This window comes from Corvus hawaiiensis, chromosome 1 (assembly GCF_020740725.1).
Source record: "Corvus hawaiiensis isolate bCorHaw1 chromosome 1, bCorHaw1.pri.cur, whole genome shotgun sequence".
Lineage (NCBI taxonomy): Eukaryota > Metazoa > Chordata > Aves > Passeriformes > Corvidae > Corvus > Corvus hawaiiensis.
Window position 1 is genome coordinate 83809425 of NC_063213.1, and position 21523 is coordinate 83830947.

The window sequence follows — 21523 nt, forward strand, 5'->3', positions numbered from 1 at the left end:
GTGCTCTCTACCTAAATTCCACTTGTTCTGCTGGGTGATGTAGTAACAGAGGAATTCAATATTAATGATTCGGGACAAGCAGACAGAGAGGAGCAACTAATGGATTGCTAATATATATCCTGGCTTAGTTTGAAGAGGTGTCTTGGGGCTAATATTAAAAAAAAAAAAAAAAGAAAACTTAAATTAAAATTTAAGCCTGTAAAAGAAAGTTGTGTAAGGCAGCAGAATATATTACCATCCAAAGTAGAGGGAAAAAACCCAAATATTTTTATTACATATCAATTTAAAAATCTGTGAATCTTGATTCAAATTTAATAGCCCTTATGTCTTAGGTTTGTAACTTTACATCATTTCAGTCTAAATTCTGGTCTATGTAATAGACCAGAGTTATTAATATTTACTATTATTTCTACTCCTCCAACTTTATGACTGGATTTCTCCAAGGCATTCTTCATTTTCACTCCTATCTTCCTCTTCAGTTTGAAAGTATCCGTTCAGGGAATTGGCTGAAAGATAGAAAAACAGACACATAAAAATTGTTTGACTGACGGTAATATTTTATTAATATTCTTTTTTTCCTGGAGGAGATATGAAGGTGAATCAGGAAATGGATGGCATTTTCAGATCATATGAATCAGTACCCGAGAGCTCATCATTTTCACCAAATATCTAACTACTTTTAGGGACTTTAAGTTAGATAGCCCTTATTTAGAACTTACATAATAACTTCTTTAACTGCCTTATCTGTCAGAGACTTTAATGGAAAGAAAGCAGCAATTACTAAAAATCAGCTCACAGATTTATAAATACAAGTGCACATATATTTTTGTTATCTAGCTTTGCTGAAAATATCTTATGCATTCATAAAAATAAACCATTTTGTTTATAAAGAGCCTTAATAATAGAAATGCCATGAGAAATATTATTTTGTTGTCTTTTGATCACAAATATAAACTCATCAGAAGAACGTATAGATCTCAAAAGCCAAGTTTTAGGCTCTCACCTAGCTTTCCTTAATTCATAGATATTATGCAGAACAGTCAGTTTAACCTTCAAATACAGCACATAACACAAGACAGTAATTTAATGGAAAACAGCAAAGTTTGTAACTATTGGCATTTTTTCCCCTATGATTTAAATCAAGTATTGCAATGGTGTCTTTTGCTAAGACAATTAAAATTATGCTCAGTCTGGCCTTGCCCTTTGTCTGCTACTGGGCACACAGCTACAGCCTTTCCTGGCCTGCTTTTTAACAGTGTCCTTCCCTACCAGACCCATCTGAGGACAAGGATGGCAAACTTAAATCCTCTGGGTCATCTGCTTCCCTGGGACGAAGACGTCGTTCCTATTTTTACACATAACAATATCACAGGTGCCTGGTATTTAAATATGGCAGACTCATGGTGATCCAGCCTTGGAAGATGATGCTGCTCAATGCAGGTGGGAATGCTAAGGGCTCGCTCAACTCAAATGAAGCAGGGCAAATACTTTCCTGAATCTCAGTGGGAAAGAAGGAGAAACAGTAATGTAGATCTGATGATTAGGTATTTCAACAATGTCATGTAAGTCAGGTGAATTCAAGACACCAGACTGCACAAACTCTCTGTTCTTTAGCATTGGTTCAGGAAAGGCAGCTTGTTTGTATGCACCATCCTCCTGCCTGGTCTGCTCTGGAAAGGCTTTGGCCACCAGTAGGGTTTCTCCTAAGTAATAAATGATGTGGTTAAAAAACACAAAAGTAGGCAATTAACTGTGAGACTTCAAAGTTTTCCTCTGCCTGTTTCTCATGAATTAAACAAAAAATGACTAATGTTTTCAATGGTCTGGAAAAAGCAACATGCAGTGGTAATAAAGACTTTGAACTCTGTGATTGTGAAGCAAGGAAAGTCCTTTCTCTATGATGGAAGCATAACTCAGGGCTCAGTTTTACTGAAGCTAACACCTTCTTCCTTTTCTTTCTTTTTTTTTTTTTTCTTTTTAACCCAACTTAAACTTTCAATTTACTGTATCTGACTTTGTTTTTCTAAATGGTGAGAGATGCTTACTATTCAAGATTCTTCGATGGGTAATGTGAAGACAGGCCTTCCCTTACACTGTGACTTTCCCACCTAAACAGATGGAAATCCACCCCCTTCCCTGCTTTCTAACACTCCTTATATCCTGCCACCACAGGAATGAGCTGAAATCTGGCTTTCCACCAAACTGGCCAAAAGCCTGAAGGTGCTGTGCAGCCTTTCCTCTTCCAACTGCAGTACCTTTACTGCTTCCACATGCTGCCATCCCTTAATACGCTGGGCTCTATTTTGTTGGAAGGAGAGATCAAAAATTACTATCAGTGAGAAATACAGTGTCAGGAAAATACAAGGCAGAGGAGGAGGATGAGCTCCATACTGGAAGAAAAGTTGGATGGGATGGACTTGGTCTTCTGAGAGGTTTCTTTTTTTTCCCCTTCCTTAAAACAGACAACAGAGCTTCTCTTGCTGCTTTCTCCCTTGCCTTTAGCATAATATTCCTAGATTATATTAGAATATCTTAAATTATTTTGGATATAGTAACACACTGAGGCTTAGCCTAGGATTGAGACACCACTGTGCAACTTGTGAAGAAACAAAAAAACCTCAGCGCCTACTTGCAAGGGTACATCTGGGGATTGCATCGCCTAAAATGGCTAGGCTCACTCACTCAACTCATCTGGTTTAACTCTATCATTTAGACACAGCACAGAGTTACATGTAAGATTAAAAATGTTACATTTTGTACCTTTATTTCAAACATGGTTAATCTCACAGGCATTTTCAGACATCTTTGCCCTTGAGCTTCTCAAATATAATTAAATAAAATTAAGCATTGACATCATTACTGTTCTTCCATGAAACTAGTATTGAGCTATGAAGTGCATGACTTAAAAGCTCTGGGGCTGATATAGAGTCAATATGATTCCAGTGGAATTTTTCTTAGAATGCACTGTATGCCATTAACACAGTATGACATAAAGATATAAAAGTGGTGAGTTTTGATAGGTTTTTTTGCTGGCAGTTGGTTTTGGATACTCAGTGCTTACTTTTCACAGATAAAGTAAGGATGTTTTATTTTTTTCACACAGCACTTGGAAAAATAAATATATCTCCTCTTTAAAAAGAAACTCTAAATGTATTGTACTAGGTGGAGATACATAAAAAGTGTGGAACTTGTTGATGTGAAGAAATATGTCTTAATAATACTCCAAAGAAGTTAACAGATACGTGAATCATCTTATATCTGCACTTACTTTGACGGCAACTTTTAGATGTAAAATGAATTCTTATATTTCTATACAAGTATTTTCTGTATCGGAAGGAAATCACATGAGAAAGTGACCCCAGGCATTACAGTAACTACAGTAGTGGCTTATCAAACTTATTGTTATAAATAAGGAAACATCCTTGACTGTCAGGGTTACATGACTATGAAAAAAAAAAAAAAAAGTTTGGCCTTTAGTATTTGGGTTGTTTTTTTTAATACCAACAAGTAATCAGAAGGAATGTTCCAAATCCCAGGACTTCATTTTTAACGATAATTTCAAACTTTTGTTAATGTTTCTAGTTGAACAAGTTTCTTTTATATTCTAGCCAAAGTAAAATTCTCCCTTGAGCTGGAAGTTTAAAGCAATTTGGATTTGCAGCATTTGGCTTGCTGATAAGTTTTGACGCTAGTTGTTTTAATTAGCTAATTTTTATACGATTACTCTAGCAAGGATCAATTCCATGGTTTTATTTGTTTTAATAAACTCTTACTGCTTTTAGTCTTCTAAATGGAGTTCTTGCTGCGAACAACAAAAGTCAGTTTCTGTCGCAGCTTGTAGTAGAAATGCGCAAATGCTGTCATGAAAGAAAAACACAACTCCGATGGAATTAATTACAATGCACACACGAACAAAAATAACCTCCTGGTTTAATACAGGTGAGCTGACAAAACACAAAGGCATGCGCCGAAATCCCGGTGAGCGCGAAAATGCGAACGCACGTACCTGGGGGAGATGCCTGCGCGCCCCGGCTGCAGCCCCGCACTGCCACGTCTTACTGTCCCACGCACGCCCCGGGACCTTTAGACAGGACTCTCCCAGGGCCTGGAAATGAACTTTTGGGGCTGACACGTCGATCGTGCCATGGGGGGGAGGGAGGGGACTGGAGGGGGCGGAGAGGGATTCGCCGGAGGCTCTTACGTGGCGGCAGAAATGTCAGCGCCGGGTCCCCTGCGCAGCGGGGCTGGGGTTGCTGCTGCGGGGCTCCTGTTGCCTACGTGGTTCCACGCCGGCCCCCGCAGACGCGGGGCCGGAACATTGGGGCTGACTGACTGACTGACTGCGGCATGGCGTGTGAGGGGTGAGGAGACCCGGCAGGCGCGCAGCTTGGGAGCTCCCGTGGCGGTCCCGTGCCCCTTCCATCCCGGGGCAGTCGCTGGCGCCCGGCTCTCCTTCGCCTCCTCTATGTGCTGCTCCCCGCTTTTGGTACATTCCCCTGGCCCCGGAGCCCCGGGCAGCGGCGGCACTGCCCGTGTCCCACCGCCTCCCCTCCCTCCTGCTGTCGCTTGCTGCAGCTCGCCGGGATTTGTTGTGCTTAGTTGTACTGGCGCTGGGGCGCCCCTGCTCAGATCTGATGGTAAAGGAGCAGCCTCAGGTCATGTTTTTGTGAGCTGCGGTGATTAAGGAATAAAAGGAAATAAAAAACCCAAACCCCAAGGACAAATATCTCAACCAGTTGCAACTTCTCAGCCGGCCCGGAGGGGGGAGCGCGGGGGAGGGCAAGGAGTAATGCGGGATCGCCCCAGCCCGGGGCAGCGCCGGCTGCGGGACGAGCCGAGCCGCGCACCGCATCGCCGGGGCCGGGCGGCCGTGGCTGCTCCGCCCCCGCGGCGGGGCGCTGGGTCCGGCCGCCGGGCGAGGCGCGCAGCTGCCGCGCCGCAAACTTGGTGGGAGCGAGCGGAGCCCGGGCGGCTCGGCGGAGCTGCGGCCATGGTGGCGTGAGGCGGCAGCGGGCATCAGCGCGGCGGCGGAGCCCCCGCCCGCCCGCTCGCCCGCGGCAAGCAGCCCACGGCGCCTCCAGGTAACCCCTGCCGGCCCCTCTCCCCTCCTCGCCGGGCTCGGGCTGCGGGCGGCGGCGCTTTCGGAGCGCCGCGGGCACTGCGCGTTCCCGGGCGCCCTGTCCGTGACCGGGGACGCCTCGCTGGGCGCCGCGGGGCTTCGCCCCTGTGTCCGCCGGGCGCTCCGGGGGGCTCGGAGGCCGGGAGGGCTGGGGTCCGGGTGGGCGCGGCGGCAGGGTGCCGGCAGGGGGAGCCGGCAGCGCGGCGGAGCGCAGCGGCCGCCGGGCACTGGTGCCGGGGAGCGCTGCCGGCGCTCGGAGCCCGTCTCGGGCATTGCCCGGCCCCACCCCCGAAAGTCCACCGAGCCTTTCAGAGCGGGCGGCCGTTCTCCCCGAAGACGGTGCTGTTTGCTCGGGACCAGAAAAACAGACGGGCAGACTGCCGCATCTCCAGCGGGGCTGGAACCCGGACCGCGGGTGCTCCGCGCAGCGGGACCCCCGCGCCGCTCTTGCCCTCGGTCGCGCCCGCCGGAGCGTGTTCTCGCCCAGCAGAGTGAGGTGCGTTGCTGTCGCTGAGCCCCGGCTGCGGAGAGGCAGCCGCTGGCTCCGGAACGTTTCGGAGGGGTTTTATCGCACTTCAGCAAGTGAAGTTTGCTCAGGCTCATCTGGTGAGAGAAGTGGCGTGGAAGGCACCGGCAGTTGTGTGAGAAACGTGGGTTTTCAGTGTGATGTTTGCGTTTGCGTAATATGATTTGAATCCCCTATCTTCTTTATTCTCGCTGTTGTTTAACTGGACTGCCTTCGGTCTGTGGCGTGACTGTATTTCGGCACTTTCTGAATTGGGGAGTTTGAGTTTACCATTCTACAACGATGCAGATGCAAACACCTCAGTCCGTTGTATACATCTATCATTCTGTGAGGTTTGCTTACAGATAAATGACAACTGTTAGGGTTTGTTTTATCATTCCAGATGCTGAGTGTACATTGTAGACTGACACAACGATAATCTGCCCGGGATTATTCCTGGGGGGCAGCTGGAGTGGGGGGAGCTGTCAGTGCATCTGTTCCTTCAGCAAACCAGGCTATTGGCAGGAGAGATCTGTGCATGCAGGCACACGCAGCCTTGTGAAGATGGTTAGAATTTGCAAGATTATAGCTGAGAAAAACATCCTAAAACTAAAACATGTTGTTAAAGTTATAGTGATAGCATGTTCCGGGAGCCCTAAGGTAGTGTGTCTGAAGATCCTACTTTCTGAAAGCTGACAAACCACCCTTGGTTTGAATTTTGGTGTAAAAGGCTGATGTGATGCTAGCCCAGCTAGAGTGCTGTAAAGTAGATTTTTTTTCATAGTGGAAATTGCAATCAAATCTTACTTCTAGCTGTTTGAGCATCTCCTGGTTGTTATTATATAAGGCTGACTCAGTTCAGTAAAGTTTGACTTAGAATTGTTGAACTTGGTGATGTCATATATATAACACGTACTCAATCAAAAATGTATTGCTGCCTTGAAAGGCTTGTATGGCCTTGGGTACTTTGCTTACTCTAGAGAAAGATTTTGGTAGATTTCTGGATTTTGTGCTGTGTTCCCACCTTCCTCTCCAGCAGGTACCAATAATATAACTTTATTACGTTTGCTAATGAATTCATCTCATTTTCTTATTTTAATGCTGAACAGCTGCGAGGAGTCCTGCTGAGAGCTAAGGTTTTGCTCTGGAGTGTGGCAGTTTACTTCTCTGTTCGAGAGGTTGTTTTGAACTAAGTAGTGTAAACACTGGCTTCTGAGTTGTACTGCTTATTCCTTGGGATGTTGTAACAGATTTGTTTTGGTTGACAAAGCTGAGGGCATTAATATCTGAAGTGTCTAATTTCTTTTAATCTTTAACTAGTGCTGTTTTCATAAAATACTTACAGGTAGTAGGAGTGCCTGTGCACTTTGTAATGATCCATAAACATGGTTGTAGCATGTTTGTTGCACTCATTTCCTGTTGGGCAGAGATGCAGAGGGTGGTAACTGTGTATCTCTGCTGTTTTCGGAAGAAAGAGTTGTGTGGTCGTTTGTTTTTAACTTTCTTCTCCCCCAGCTACTTAGGGAAACCACGTGGATTCTGACTTCTGTTGATATAGTCTTGCACAGACGCAGGATTTTCAATGAATGAAGTTCATTACTTTTCAGGGAGTAACTGTACACTACAATCTATAAACTGCAGAAATACAACATAAGCCTCCTGCAAATTTTGGCTTTTGTGTTAGAGGTTGCATGCAGGAATTCAGCCAAGGGGAGCAACTGAGCTCCTGGAGGCGAGCAGGAGCAGAGAGACCCATTTCTGCCCTCTGGGCTGTAACAGTTTTATCAGCAGTGTTGGCTGGGTCTGATTTCTGTGCTGTAGGACACGTAAGTGGATAGCTGATAGTACTATCAGTGGATAGTAGGTGTGTACTACCAGTACTATCTGTTGATAGTGGGGAGGAGGGTGTGTGAAATCCGATACTGTGCTACTTCATGTAAAGCAGTATCTAGTAATTGGTTAATATGTTGTGATGATGGACTTCTGAATAGCAGTGAAATACGATTTAGCTTTAGATTTAACATCTGGTTTATAAAATTTTGATACGCTCTTGATGTTTGGTAATGTGTGTTCTGAAGTTACTATGGCTCCTGAGATGAATTGCTATTGCTGTGGCCATAATTATAGGAAGCAGCACTGAGGAGCTTCTCCTTTTCTGTAACATCATTTTATGGAAATGTTTAATGGGCATTCTTGTCAATGCAGAGTTCTCCAAATTATTGTTAATCCGTCTGTTTCTCTTTATTATCATCCTTTTATGCTCTTTGGCATGAGTATACATTCCTATTTGGAAACACTGTTAAGTTACGGCCTAAATGTTCCTTCTCTCCTAATGAGTTTTGCAAAGCTGTAGCTGATTCAAAAGAATGAGTTGTTGGGATTTTTTGGTTTGTTTTGTTTTGTTTTTGTCAAACACTATAAACGTTTCTCAAACTGACCCTTTTGAGGTATGTTTGCCAACTATTGGCGGTAGGCTGGATTTAATTTCCAGGCTGCAGCATTGCAGCTGTGACCCGTGAAAGGCAGGTGGCACTCTGCTCTCTGCAGTTCTTACAGACACCTGGGGAACGCCACAGCCCGAGCTGTGCATTTCAGGTACGGTTTGCGTTAAATCTGTTGTTGCTGAAACGGCAAATTGTTTGGTTTTTTTTTTTTTTTATAAAAAAGGCTGGGGCTTTTATTTTAGTTTTCTTTGTAAATTTGTCCTATGATATATTTAAGAAATTTTCCAGTTTGCATCCAACTATAGCACATTTGCTTAACATTTGTCAGGAAGGTAGCAAATGTAAACCAAGTTAATGATCCCCAAACTGCAGTCTAATTAGTGTCCTCTTGATTTTTTTTGCTAGAATGTATATTACAAACTATGAAGCACTTAAATCTTGTCATTTGGTGGATTTGTTCATGCATCTATTCTCAAATTTATGTTTTCCCTCGGGTACTTTGATGCAATCCAATTGTCTGCTGTGTAGTATCAACTCTTTATCTCCATACATAAATATATTAATAAAATCAATCTCCATTTGGGGAGATTGATTTTGGAAGAAATTTCCTGGTCTCCGAGTATATATTAGAAAGTCAGGCAACTCACAAAAAAGCTGATGTTTGTCAGTGATAGTAGCAGAAAACTGGGGTTGATACACAGTCTGCACCGAGGCCTTTGCAGTGAAACTCTTGAGTTTAACTCAACTGTTGACACTTATCTTTTCAAATATTATCTTTTCTTTGCCAACAGTTTGAATGACTTGTTCAGAAAGTTTAAATGCTGTGTAGCATGTCAGCTGCGCTATCATTTCCAGACTTATCTCCAATTTGCTTATCTGTGTTATGAAATTTCTTGCGTGACAGCCAGATAACACAGCTTTTCATTCCTTTTCCATTTTTTAAAAAATCAGGATATATCCCTCCACTCCATTATACCTTAGAATTGTTGGATCTTAATTTCTGACAGAACTGGTCAATCTTTTCATGGTTACCAACCTCAGTGATGGAGATTAATTTCGTTTAGGGCACGTTGATTGAGCAGCTCTGAATCTTTGGCGTATGATATTTTGATTTTTTAATCCCTTGCTACATTAATAGCAACATGCATCCATTCAGCAGTATTTTTTTGGTTTAGGAGAAGTCTCAGAGAAATTATAACTTAGAAAATGCTGAAATGCAGCCTGTTACTCTCCTCTCTCTGTGTAATACTGGGATACATTATTAGACATTACTAAATACATGTGATGAATGAATTAGAGAACATGTGATGGCTGCAGGATTGGCTTATAATGTGAATTGGGTGGGCTGAAAAAATGGGCCACAAAAAATTGTGAGATCTTCCCATTTCTTTTCTCCACCTCTCTCCAAATTTCAAAATTGAGCTGCTATCTTTGGTGCTGTTGTCCTTCTCTGAATTGCTAGTCTAGTTGGACACCCAGAATGCTATTGAAATGTGGTTTCTGGTTCGACCTAGGTTTAACTGGGAATCAGGAATGCTTAATATAAAATTAACTGTAAGGCCTCTGTAGCTAGGGGGAGAATATTTTAATAATTTTGGGCCCTGTCTTCTGACCCACAGTAATCTTACTGCTGAATCAGTCATTTCTAGTACTGGTGAACTCCACAGACAAAGGCATGTGAATGAGTACTTGTTTGTAATTTTAAAAACTATTAGGCAGTTGTTCTTCACTGTACTTTCTTCAACATAAAGTCACTTCAGAAATTCCTGTTGCCTTTTTCTTTCACTGTCTGTACATGTTTTTTCACCATCTGTGTCATTTCAGTGACCTGTTTTCACTGGAAGCCCACTAACATTTGCATTGCCAAACCCCCTAGTTATGAAGGGCACCCTGGGAGCATGGCTGAAATGACCTTGTTGTGGGAGAAAATGTGTGGGATGAAATGTTAATGTTGACCCTGTCTGATAGTGATATCGCCAAGTACTTGAGGAAGAACTCCTGGCCATGCCAGTTATAGGTCATGTGTATTGCTTTGTGTCTCTCAAAATCTGGCAGAGTTTTAGGGTTTCTTTACTAAGTCATAGTCAAAGCCGAAGAATGTTAAAAGAGATTATCCACAGTCATTGGGCTGTTACATTACTTGAGTTCAGTTGCTGATGGTCTCTTCTCTTGATGGTCTCACTTGCTTTCTTATTCTGAACTTGCAGTAGGGATATGTTTTCTTAGTTTTTGTCATATAAACTGCATGTGTGTATTCCAAATTTTGGCTGCTTCTCATGCTCCAGTGCATGCTTTTCCTTGTTGCTTTTTAAACCTAAGCAATGATCCTGAAATGTCTAGGAGACAGTACGAGCACAAAATTGCTACTAGTGTCTGATGTTATATTACCCAGTGTTGCACAATGGGACTCCTAGCTTAGTCAAAAGATGGGATTTCAGCTTTGGACAGTTTTCTGATAGTTCCCTTCAAGGCAGATCAACCTGAGGTAGGCCAAGAGCCTGATAATTCTTATGGTCCTCCTCAGTAGCTGTGATGCAGAAGTTGCTAAAGATGATGTTGGTGCTGCTGTTGTGTGTTGTGCTCTTTTTCTGACACTGTAAATCCATGTCCTGGCTCTTGATAAAATACTTCAGAAAGCCCAACCAACCAGAAAGCCCCCTTTATTCCTGTCCTCTATTAACAACTTCTCTTTGTGACCTGAAGGCCATGGTATGCTGTGTTTCCCGAAGGCAGGCAGATATAGATGGAGGATGCTGTGCTGTCAGAGAGTGCTGTTGTAGTTTGTTGTCCTCCTTGGCAATTCTGGGACTGTGTCAGTCAGTTGCCTACTGGGTCCTTTTAGTTGTGCCAGCATAGCTATTTGTGTGGAACCACAGTGTAAGGGAACTGATTCTTTTAAACGTTGCCTTTGAGGTACCCATGGCCCCCATCCCAGTAAGGCCCCATAGGTGCTGGTCTCACTGTAACTGCAGGTGTGCATTGACTACTGTCAGGTGAGGAAGGAGGGGAGAGGAGGATTGTGTGTGAAGAATAAAATTCGGATTGGTCCCTCTAATAACATGGAAATGTGTAGGATTTTGCCTGAGTGGTTTAGAGTGTATCCAGACAGCTTTTTGTTATGTCAGCTTTATATCAGGCAGCAAGCTCTGTTGTGGAGGCTGCAAATGGGCTGAGGCACAGCTATATGCCTGTCTTTACCAGCAGTCTAAACTCGCCTCCTGAGGAGTGAGGTACCTGAGAGGCAACGCCTCCTTGCATTGCCCTTGAGTGTGGCAGAAGTGGGGAAATTCAGGGTAATAACCTGTTAAATACTGAAGTTCAGTCTTCCAGAGCTTGTCTGCCAGACCTTACTCTATTCAAAAATGATCGTGGATTCGGATACATGCTGCTGGAATTGATAGTACAAAGCTGCAAAACCCTTCTACATTTATGTGCCAGGAGCATGAGTTCAGGTGTACAGTTCTAGAGACATGCAAGAGGTGAAGCTGGTGTTTGTGGAAAGAAAAACTTCTCTTGATGCATATGGGTAGAAGTCCTAAAATGCTGCTACCCTGGGCTCTGGAGGCTTGTCTAACTGATGTAATTCTGTTGTAAATCTTGGTCAGAGTTTACAGACTTTCTTGAATTGTCCAAGAAAGTTGCTAGATTTTCCAGTTTATCTTCTTTTGCTTTCCTGAGCGCATAGCGTCAGACTCTTTACCTAAGCATTAGTTAAATCTTTAGTATAGAAGGCAAACCAGTGAAGCCTGGGCATCATCCTTTAATGGCTGGCTACAAAAAAAAAAAAGATGTAACTAGCAACAACAGGAAAAAGAGAGATCTGGGCTCTAGAGCTGAATTGCTGTTCTTTTTGCCATTGTTGTCTGTTGTTTTAAATTAAATTAATGGTCTGGGTGGAGGAACTTGATTTTTTCCAGCACTATTCTTTCTTTAAGCAAGTTTGCAAGTAGCTTTGATTAGAACATTCTTTTTTTGCTCACTTATCTGTAACTGTCAGGAGAGATTGTTTTGCAAATTTATTTAATCTGAAGGCCAATGAGATCAGTGTTGAATTTTGAAGAAAAATAATCTTGAACTAAACACTTAATTCTTATATTTGAGTCTTTATATTTTTCTCTCAAACCCATAACCATAAAGTGCTCTTAAAATAACTTGAGCAAACATTATTTTTCTTAGAGTACCCCTGTGAACTCATTGCTGGCAATGGCTATCTGCCTCTTGGGAAAAGGACACATTAGTCTTTTTATAGGATGACTGTTGATAAAGCTTGTCCTTCAGCTTCACTTGTAGAGCTGCTGTGTTGTAATTGCTTATTTTTACCAGAAGGCTAAAAAAAGAACTAGTTTGTTGCAGAGGCATATCACTAATATTTTAATAAATGGAAATATAAAACTTGTTTAACTGGAAATGTAGGGAGCTCTGTTTGTTTGTGGGGAACAATTCATGTGCTTAACTTACCTTTCAGATTTACTGTGAATTCTGTATAAACCAGACCTGATTTCTAATTCCATGTATTCGTTTATTTTTGGGATTTAGCATTTCCCTTTAAAAAGTCATTTAAACAAGAGGTTTGGTTTTTTTTCCCCTGCTACTCTTATCAACCTTGATCTTTTTTATAAGCCCCAAATTTCTAACAATGCCAACACTGAAAATTTTGAAAATGGAATTAAAAGTGAGTGGAGCAGTTGACACCAGGCCTTTTCCCAGCTCTCTGCACAAGCTGACACCTTCAAAGACTTACCTGTAGCCATAGATCTAGTTTAGAGAACCTGATTATAGGTGAAACCTGAGGATGTAGAGATTTCTGGTTTTAACTAGCAGCTTTAGTTTGCTTCTTGCTAAGCTGGGTGCTTGTCTTCTCTTGCCACTTTCTGCATTGTGAAAAGTGTTGCTTTATGGTGTCTGAGTACCTTGTCTCCTTGATTATTTGGTAACTAAAACTTTCTAAGCCTTATAAGAAATTTTGCATGTGTTGAATGTTTTTGCTTCCACATAAAAACTTATTTTCTACAAATCAATCTTCATTTGAAGAATAATGTTTCTGTGTTTGTATTAGTATCTATAGATAATTGATAATTCGAATGATCGGTCTTCGAAAAAAACTGTCTGTTCCTGAATATCACTTGTGTTGTCTTGTAGGTACTTCTAATGCCATCTTTCATCCCAAAACATTGAGAAAAAACCACAACCTTTGGCTTCATAAGAGCATCTGGGTTTACTTCCATAATTGTATCACTTGTCCTACAAACATTAGGGTTGTGTTAACTAGAGTGCTCATAGGAGCCTTACTTTCGTGACTGAGTTGTAAGGATTTGACTTCACCAGACTTAATATTATGTTGTTCAGGTTTATGTGTCGTACTGTGACTGAAAGGAGTTTGGAATTGCTCTTGCAGTCAGCTGATTAGGGAGAAAGTGATGAGAAGAAGATCTGGATCCTTCAGCTTTAGCAATGGCAACTGGTATATAACCTAGTAGTTTCTTCTTCTGAAATGTTTCATTTGGCTTCTTTTTGCCAGAGTAGTTCCCAAGATTCACCATTTAAACAGCATTTGGGCTTATAACTGGAGTAGTTATGTTGCAAAATGTGGAATATGTAAAATTTTCTCAAAAAAGAATGTTCATTGATGTTTCATCCTTTCATGTATACTTTCAAGCCTAGTCAACAAGAAGGGAGATTTAATGCATGAAACAGATGGCAGCTAACAGGCAAGCTCTAAGTGATGTCCAGGTGTTAGAAGAACAAATTACTTGTTGGTAGAATTGCCTTGTTAAGGTTTAGGGCTTGACATGCTTCAGTGATCTCAGACCTAGGGGGAGGTTAACAAACCTTGGGAAGAAGGATGTCCACCACTGAGAGGGGACACACAGAATGCAGAATTTAAGGGCCACAAAGACATCTGGTGGAACTCCCAAGACAATGAAGAAACTACCAAAGCCAACTCAGCATCTGTGCTGAAATCAGCTCTGTCTGGGTAAAAGGTAATTCTGGCAGGGGCAGATTGCAACCACCAACTCACAGACCACCAACCCAAGAAACCCAGCGACTCAAAAGAAGAGAAACACTGAGCATGGGACTAATTAGCATGGGAAGCAAGAGAATCATTTACCAATAGAAGATAGAATACTAATTAATAAGAGAATTATGTAACTTGTAGCCAAGGAACACTAAAAAAATCTCTGTTTGCTAAAATGTATAAATAGTAAAAAGTTTTGATGGTGTGCTTGATTTGTGTAGTATCACTGAGCACCCAGGCTTGTGCAGCTCTGAAATAAATAATCAATATCTCTTTTGAGTGTGTAATTATTGGCTTGTTGCACACTGGGTAATGAATCCAGTTTTTCTGGACAACATTTACATGTTGGCCCCAGGAACTCATTGACAGAGAAAGCTGTTGCATCAATTTTCCATTATCCAGTTTTTCTGGGGGTATACCTAGCTGTTCAAAAACGAATGGAAATACAGTATCCTTGCCCCAAGGCATCTACGGATGGAATCGGTTTTGTCTGGTATGATCACTCCCAGTGCGTTCCACTGTAGCTCAGCATGGGAAGTGAAGGATGCAAGTCAACGTGCAGAATCCTTGAAATGCTAAGATACTTCTCATACTTCTGGCAGTAATATTTTCATACTTGCAGTCCTGTAGAAAAGATTCTGTACACTCTGTAGTTTGTATTTAAATATCAGCTCTGAACTGTTTTCTTTAAACCTTCCTTACTTAAAGTTCTACTTCAGTAACTCCTGAAAGATTTACTGCTAACTCTTGCCAAGTTTCTAATGTTTCCAGACCTGTTGGAATGAGTCCAGAGGAGAGCAGAGCTGGAGCACCTCTCCTGTGAGGACTGATTGAGAGTTGGAGCTGTTCAGCCTGGAGAAGAGAAGGCTCTGGGGAGACCTTGTGGCACCTCACAGTGCCTAAAGGGAACCTACAAGAAAGCTGAAGAGGGACTCTTCACAAGGGCATGTAATGACAGGACAAGGGGTAATGGCCTTAAGATAACAGAGGGCAGGCTTAGATTAGATAGGAAGAAGAAATTCTCTGCTGTGAGGGAGGATGGTGAGGCGCTGGAACAGATTGCTCAGAGGGGTTGTGGACTCCCAGTTCCTGGAGGTGTTCAAGACCGGTCTGGATGGGGCTCTCAGTAACCTGGTCTAGTGGAGGGTTCTCTGATCATGGTAGGGGGTTTGGGACTAGATGATCTACCTGAAAGGAGGTTGTAGCAAGGTGGAGGTTGGCCTTTTGTCCCAGGCAACTAGCAACAGGACAAGAGGAAATGGCCTCAAGATGTATCAGGGCAGGTTCAGGTCAGACATCAGGAAGAATTTCTTCACCTAAAGGGTGGTAAGCATCAGAGTGGGCTGTTCAGGCAAGTGGTGGAGCCACGGTTTCTGGAAGTGTTCAAGATACCACTGGATGTGGCGCTTACTGCTATGGTTTAGTAGACAAGGTGGTGTTTGGTCAAAGGTTGGACTCCATGACCTTGGAGGTCTTTTCCAACCTTAATGATTCTATGATCTTTAAACTCCCTTCCAACCCTAATCATCCATGCTTTAATAATTCTGGTGTCTTACGAGTGTGGCATAAAGTAGGCTGGAGACACAAGCTAATTGCCTTCCTCTGGCGTTTCTTTTGGCTGGCAGCTGCCTGTAACCTGCAGGTGACATGTTCAGTTTGCTCAAGGTTCTGAACCATCAAAGGAAAATGAAGTATAACACATCTCTATAGTAAAACTACAGTGTTGATAGATACTTTAGCAATGTGTGATAAACGTTTCTGAATTAAATGAAGGCTGTGCTAGACAGAACTAATTTGAGCAATAATTTCTGTGTAGTAATTGTTGGGTGGAGCTCAGTGACCAAAATTATTCTAGCGAGATAACTGGTTCATAGTAATGTTCCCTCCTGACAGTAAAACTTATATATAATTTAAAAGATTCATATTAATAGTAAAATGTATCTGTGACACTTGTAATTTCCTAAAGAACTCTTTGCAAACAGAATTTATAAACTTCCTGGCTTACTCTATTAATGGTCAAAATTAACCTCACCTTACAGTTCTTACACAGATATGTAGGGGTGCTTGTTTGGGGGTAAGCTTTTTCCCCCCCCTCTCTACACACATGCATGCATTCACCACATTTTAACAGTCTGTTCCAGTTTGTCAAACACTGGCTAGATAATAGATAATAATCTCTTCATTTGTTTAGTCAAATTGCTGCTGTAGTATCCCACAAAGTAATAGTGGAAGGACAGAGAGGCCTTTCTGCTGGGAAGAACTTACTGGCTTCAGTCCAGTGGCTAGTGCACAGGGCTGTTCCAAAGACAAAGTGAATTGAAACAGAGATCAGGACAGTGTTCTGATAGTTGATAGTTTTATTTTGAGCTCTGAAGAGCTCATCTCTTTGAAGAACAAAGAATTATTGGTATCAAATATTGATTATGTGTAATATCTAAAATTCATAGACTTCTTAACTTCTTATTCTGGCAAGCTGGACTGCAGCTGAGAGTGAAGCTTTGTTGGAGAGTGAAAAAAAGTGAATAAAAGAAATGTCCTTTGAATGAATCTTTCATGACTAGTGGGATCTTTTAAAGGCAGATGTGATTAAGTGATTTAACTGGATTCAGAAAATGCAATTGAATCAGAAGAATTTTCGTAAATTATGAAGTATGTTAATTTAGATGAACCAGAAACATGGACAGGCTAATTGGACTACACTAATGTACACAGATACTTGAGGTTTTAATATACTTTTCTGAAAGCTGGTGAACACTTTTAAGTGCAAATGTTTTTTCATAGTTTGTCTCTGATTTGATGGTATATCTTGCCATGCACTCTTACTACAGGCTGTGATTAAGTCTCTGTGTTCTGGAAGATTTAAGTGCAGTTGTTGTGTTTTAATTTCTAAAGTCTTCAGATTCTGCTGCCTCAAACTACTGTGTAGTTCTGAAAGTGGCATCAATAGGTCCTAATATGTTATTTCAGATAAAGTGCAGTAATATGTTACTTTTGTAGGGCTCTTAATTAAAGGTTATGTTGCTTAATGTTAATGAAGAGGTGTGGAATATTGAGGGTTGACATTTAGCTCTGCTTCATGTTAAAAAAAATTGGAAATAAAAGTTCTACACAGTTTATCTACATTTCAGATTAGCACAGCCAATAAAATGAGCTCTTATGCTCTGTTGAGCTCGTTTTTGCTGTGTGTACATTTGAAGGCAAAGCCAAATTGGGATATCCCTTGCTTTACTGCTTAGTAATTTGGCTCAGTTCTGCTAGATCTGTCCTGTGCAGGACAATGCCTAAGGTGTAAGGCAGGCTGGGGTGCTCCTGCATTCTGCTTCTGGGTTAAATGTGTGTAAATGTATTAATGAACAAATGATTCTCTAGCAGTGCTGCTGTAGTTAGCTGATCCCTCTCTTCCTAATCCGTCAACGACAAGAATCTGTTGTGAGTTTTGTAACTAGGTGGAATTACACTTCTCTGCTTTCACTCTGCAGTGAGTCAGCCAAGATGTGTCCCAGCAGGTGAAATTGTGTCTGTGAGCAAGCCGAAGGTTGCCATCAGGAGGTTGCCAAACGCCCTGTTACTGCTATCACATCTGAGACATGCAGGTCACCTTTCCTGCATTCCTGTCACCCAGGCTGAGTGTATTGCTGTCACTGAACTCTGAGCAAGCAGCGGGGCTTGGGCTAGCAGGACTCAGAGCTGTCAGTTTTTTTCCTGCTGCTTTGTGTCCTGAAGCTCAGGACAGAGAAGGGCAGCTGCTGTTGTGTAGGTGGGTGGAGTTTTTTTCTTTTTATTTAAATGCATCATTCAAGGAGCAAAGATAATGATGTAGGTGGTGGCCAAGAGGGGAGAAACAGCTGGTAGAAATAAGAGATGAGATAGGATGTTTTGGATGAGTGAGAGTGGAAGGCTTCAGAGGAAATCAGAGCCCGTGTGCCATAGGAGAACAATGTGGTGGGAGCTAGTAGATGGGCAACTGCAAAGTTGTGAAAGCCTTTCTCCCTTCCCTCCAGCACTACACACCTGGCACCCTGCTGGGGGGCACAGTGTTACCCTCTTAGTCTCACCCTGACTGCTGCAGTGTCAGTCTCCTTTTGGAATAGACCAAAAACCTGTGTTCCAGCTAACCATATCCACTGCTGCTGCACTGCTTTTCTTAAGTACTTAGAGGTATACAATTAGCTAATGAATGCTTAACACAGTTTCTCATACATGTAACTGTGTGAAACTTGATGGCTGTGTTAATGTAAATAATTGCCAGGCAGGAGGAGTTGCTATATAATAGGACCTACAGAAACTGAATTCCAGGTTGGAAAACTGGGTCAGGCTAATTGAAGTAATGTCACCAGCTCTGAGAGTGGACACTGCTCTCATTTGCATGTTGAAGGTCTGTGGATCTACAGGGCTTTCAGCTGTTCTCCAGGTATGAACTTCATGTACCTTGGTTTTTATTTGTTTTGTGTTTCTTTTGTGAATTATTATCTGCTTTGCAGTGGAAGTCTAATAGGGATGATATGGTCCTATAGATGTGTTATGGAAATAAACAAGTTAATTTTTCAAACTTAAAAAATGCACCCTGGTTTCTGGAACCCAGAAGAGGTCGGCAAAGCCATCCCATAAATTAAAGCATGCACTCAGTGTGAAATGATACAACTTTGTTTTATATCTTCGACAGAGATCTTTGTGTGGTTTAGTGTGATTACTTCATAACCCAGAGCCAGACTCTTTACTCTTCACCTTTTATTTCTGAAAAAATTAAAAAAGTAATGTTTTTTACCAAAGCAGTCAAAAAGCCAATCTTCCCATTTGTCTGAGAACTTATGATCATCAGAAGACCTATGAAACATTACAGCTTAGTTTGGTGTGGGAACACAGTTGAAATAGGTTGGAAAATCATGGTGGACTTCTGCCTGAGTTCCATTTATTATGGTGAATATGGAACACAAAATATTTTCTTAAATTATCTGTACTACAAAGTGTTCTGTGAGATAATATAGTAAAAAATTCAATACAATTTCTTTATTCCACTGTCAGCACATCCAGACTTTCCTTTTTTCCCCTGTGTCTTTAAATATGTTCTTGAAATCCTTTCAAAGGTAGTTTTATTAACTTAATGTAGTGCAGATGTTGCTAGCTTGGGAAATAAGTCACAATGACTTGTAGTATTGTGTCAAAAATATCATTTAGAGGCTTAGAATGAGGGAGCAATTAATGAACAGTCTTCACTATGAACAAATAAATGTCAGAGACTCCTCCAGGGCTAAGCTGCTTCTGTGCCCTATTCATTAATTGTTCTTTTGAACAAAGTTGGTGTTGATGAGTGGGTTTAATTAAGCATACCTGATAAAATCCACAAAAACAGATCAGAAGTATTAGAATGAAAAATTTGCATTTAATTTAATAAATAAAGGCTTTTTCCTTCTCAGGGGGTTTCATGCTTCATGTAACTGTCTCTGGCTGACATTTCTCCCTGACTACTGAGTTTTCCTCACTGGAGAGTGGCCGAAGATGTGTCCTATGGTTTGCTTCAGGATGCATGCCAAATACCATGCTCATATTTAAGTCTCTATTATTAAATATGTATTAAATATGTCATAATGGAAGACATCTCTCAGAACAGTCTCAGTCTACCTTTTGAAAAATGGCAGGAAAGGGAAGAAGCACATGTGAGTAGAAAGGTAGAAATCTTAAACTGCTAAAGCTCATTCCAAACTTGCTGACCCTATACCCTGGTTAAAAATACCACCTTGGGAAAAACCTTTGTATTAATATATTAAAAAAAAAAAAAAAAAAAAAATTCATATGTAAATCTGGATTGTTCAATGTACTTGGTGGCTTACAGGTCTAAATTGAAACTTGATGAATGGTGGCCCCCAAAATCCATGTTATTATGTGAAATACAGTAATACATGTATCGTCATGGGTTCTTTGTTACATTTTTGATTCTATTTTCTTAGTTATACTGCTTTAAGTTATTTATTCTGGTTTTATTTGTAAGTTCTGTTGTGTAAAATCAATCAGAATATGAAGAACAGTTTGGTGAAAGTACTCACAGTTTGCAGTTTTGAGCCAAGTGGTAACTGGAAGCTTTAATAGCCTTTCAGTACCACTTCAGAAATGGAGATGTGCCATTGGACAGACATGTCAGAACTCAGTAAAAATAGTATATCCTACAGTGGGCATTCATCCAGAAATCTAAAATTAGCATTGTATCCTGGATATAGTACTGCAGGTGGTCACAAGCACTAAATTGTATTGAGCACCCTCTGTTATTCAAGCAGGTCTCAACATACTTATTTTAAACATTTACTGGTTTTATGCAAGGCTAACTTACTGTCATTACTGTTGTTCTTTATGTGGCATCAAAATATCTGACATGTTTCATAGGAATTAAAACAAAGCCTTAGCCAGAGATGTTTAGCATGGTTCTGTGTGATTGGAAGTCAGTGGCACAATTCCAGCTGACTTCAGCTGGGAGTATCAGTAGATCCTGACTTCTTTCTGATAATATATATAAACATGCAGCCTGTTGGCAGGTTGGAGTGTGATTTATTTCACTTTACTCTATTTTGCTTGTAGCGTTCCAGTAGAGTTTGGCCAAACAAGCTTGAAGAAAAGTTCTGTCCTTGTATCAGGGGAATGTAAAGCTTGAGGAGAAACAGAGCTCAGGTATTATGGTTTGGTTAATTACTTGAATAGTTATGCAAATTACAGTAGGCTCTGATGAGTGTTGTATGGGGAAGGTCTGTACTGACTTTGTTTCCATTATTCTGCTCTCTTCTTCCTGTTTCTAGAAGGATAGTGGGACACAGGCTTTTTAATGACTGTCGGCAGCAGGTTTCTTTAAAACCCACTGGAATGACCTGTAGAAATAAGATAGGATTTTCTTATGACATAATTACTAAGTACAGGTGTTAGTTATTGTGTTTGTTTTCAGATAGGGTAACGAGCATATGTTCCTCACTCTCTCTATAGATGTCTGTATGTGTGTGGGCGGGGTGTGGGATAGACACGACAGAACTGTGTGTATGTAAATATTCTCCTAGAGGATGAACACCTAAAGAGAAAGAATGTTTCCTTTATTATTTATTTCTTAACTATATATGACCACAATTTTTTAAGTCAGAATATATTGTTTAATATTTTGGAGGTCATAAATAGACATCTGAATTTTAAACACGATCTTTAAGTAAGGTGAGAGACTGCTGTTTGATGTTTTCAGATTCATCTGTAGATCATTATTGTTTTGGTCACAGTTGTTTTTTTTTTAAAGCAATTCCTTATGTTGAATAGTTGTGAGTATTCCAGCAGGTTCTTGAGTGATAAAATAAATTCTTCATTCTTAATTTACATGATGTCTGATATTTTCATTACTTTTACTTGCAAGAGTTTAAGTAATGCAGGGATGAAGAGGCTGGATTTTTAGGTGTAGCGTTCATGACTGCAGTAAA

General features: G+C 41.3%; 1 protein-coding gene, 1 long non-coding RNA gene and 1 other non-coding gene across 8 annotated transcripts in view; 1 reads left to right on the forward strand and 2 right to left on the reverse strand.

The window, feature by feature from the left end:
* Positions 1-244: 244 nt before the first annotated feature.
* On the reverse strand, positions 245-4439 carry LOC125329753. Of its 3 annotated transcripts, none has more exons than XR_007205262.1 (3): positions 4202-4439; positions 4007-4116; positions 245-506 (listed from the first exon to the last, which is right to left on the reverse strand). It is a non-coding gene; the product is annotated as an uncharacterized LOC125329753 (long non-coding RNA). The 3 variants fall into 3 exon arrangements; XR_007205261.1 differs by having other exon boundaries at positions 4007-4105; positions 4202-4437; XR_007205260.1 differs by lacking the exon at positions 4202-4439 and having other exon boundaries at positions 4007-4195.
* Positions 595-663, reverse strand: LOC125335658. The gene has a single exon (XR_007207512.1). It is a non-coding gene; the product is annotated as a small nucleolar RNA SNORD123 (small nucleolar RNA).
* A 491-nt stretch (positions 4440-4930) lies between the features above and the next one.
* SEMA5A (semaphorin 5A) overlaps positions 4931-21523 on the forward strand; it is a 322127-nt gene continuing 305534 nt past the window's right edge. For 2 of the 4 annotated variants that reach the window (XM_048312054.1, XM_048312077.1), the window contains exon 1: positions 4931-5081. The gene's annotated coding sequence lies outside the window, so the exon portion shown is untranslated. Of the gene's footprint in view, positions 5082-5375; positions 5616-21523 lie in introns of those variants that run through there. The other 2 variants (XM_048312047.1, XM_048312067.1) reach the window with 1 other exon arrangement.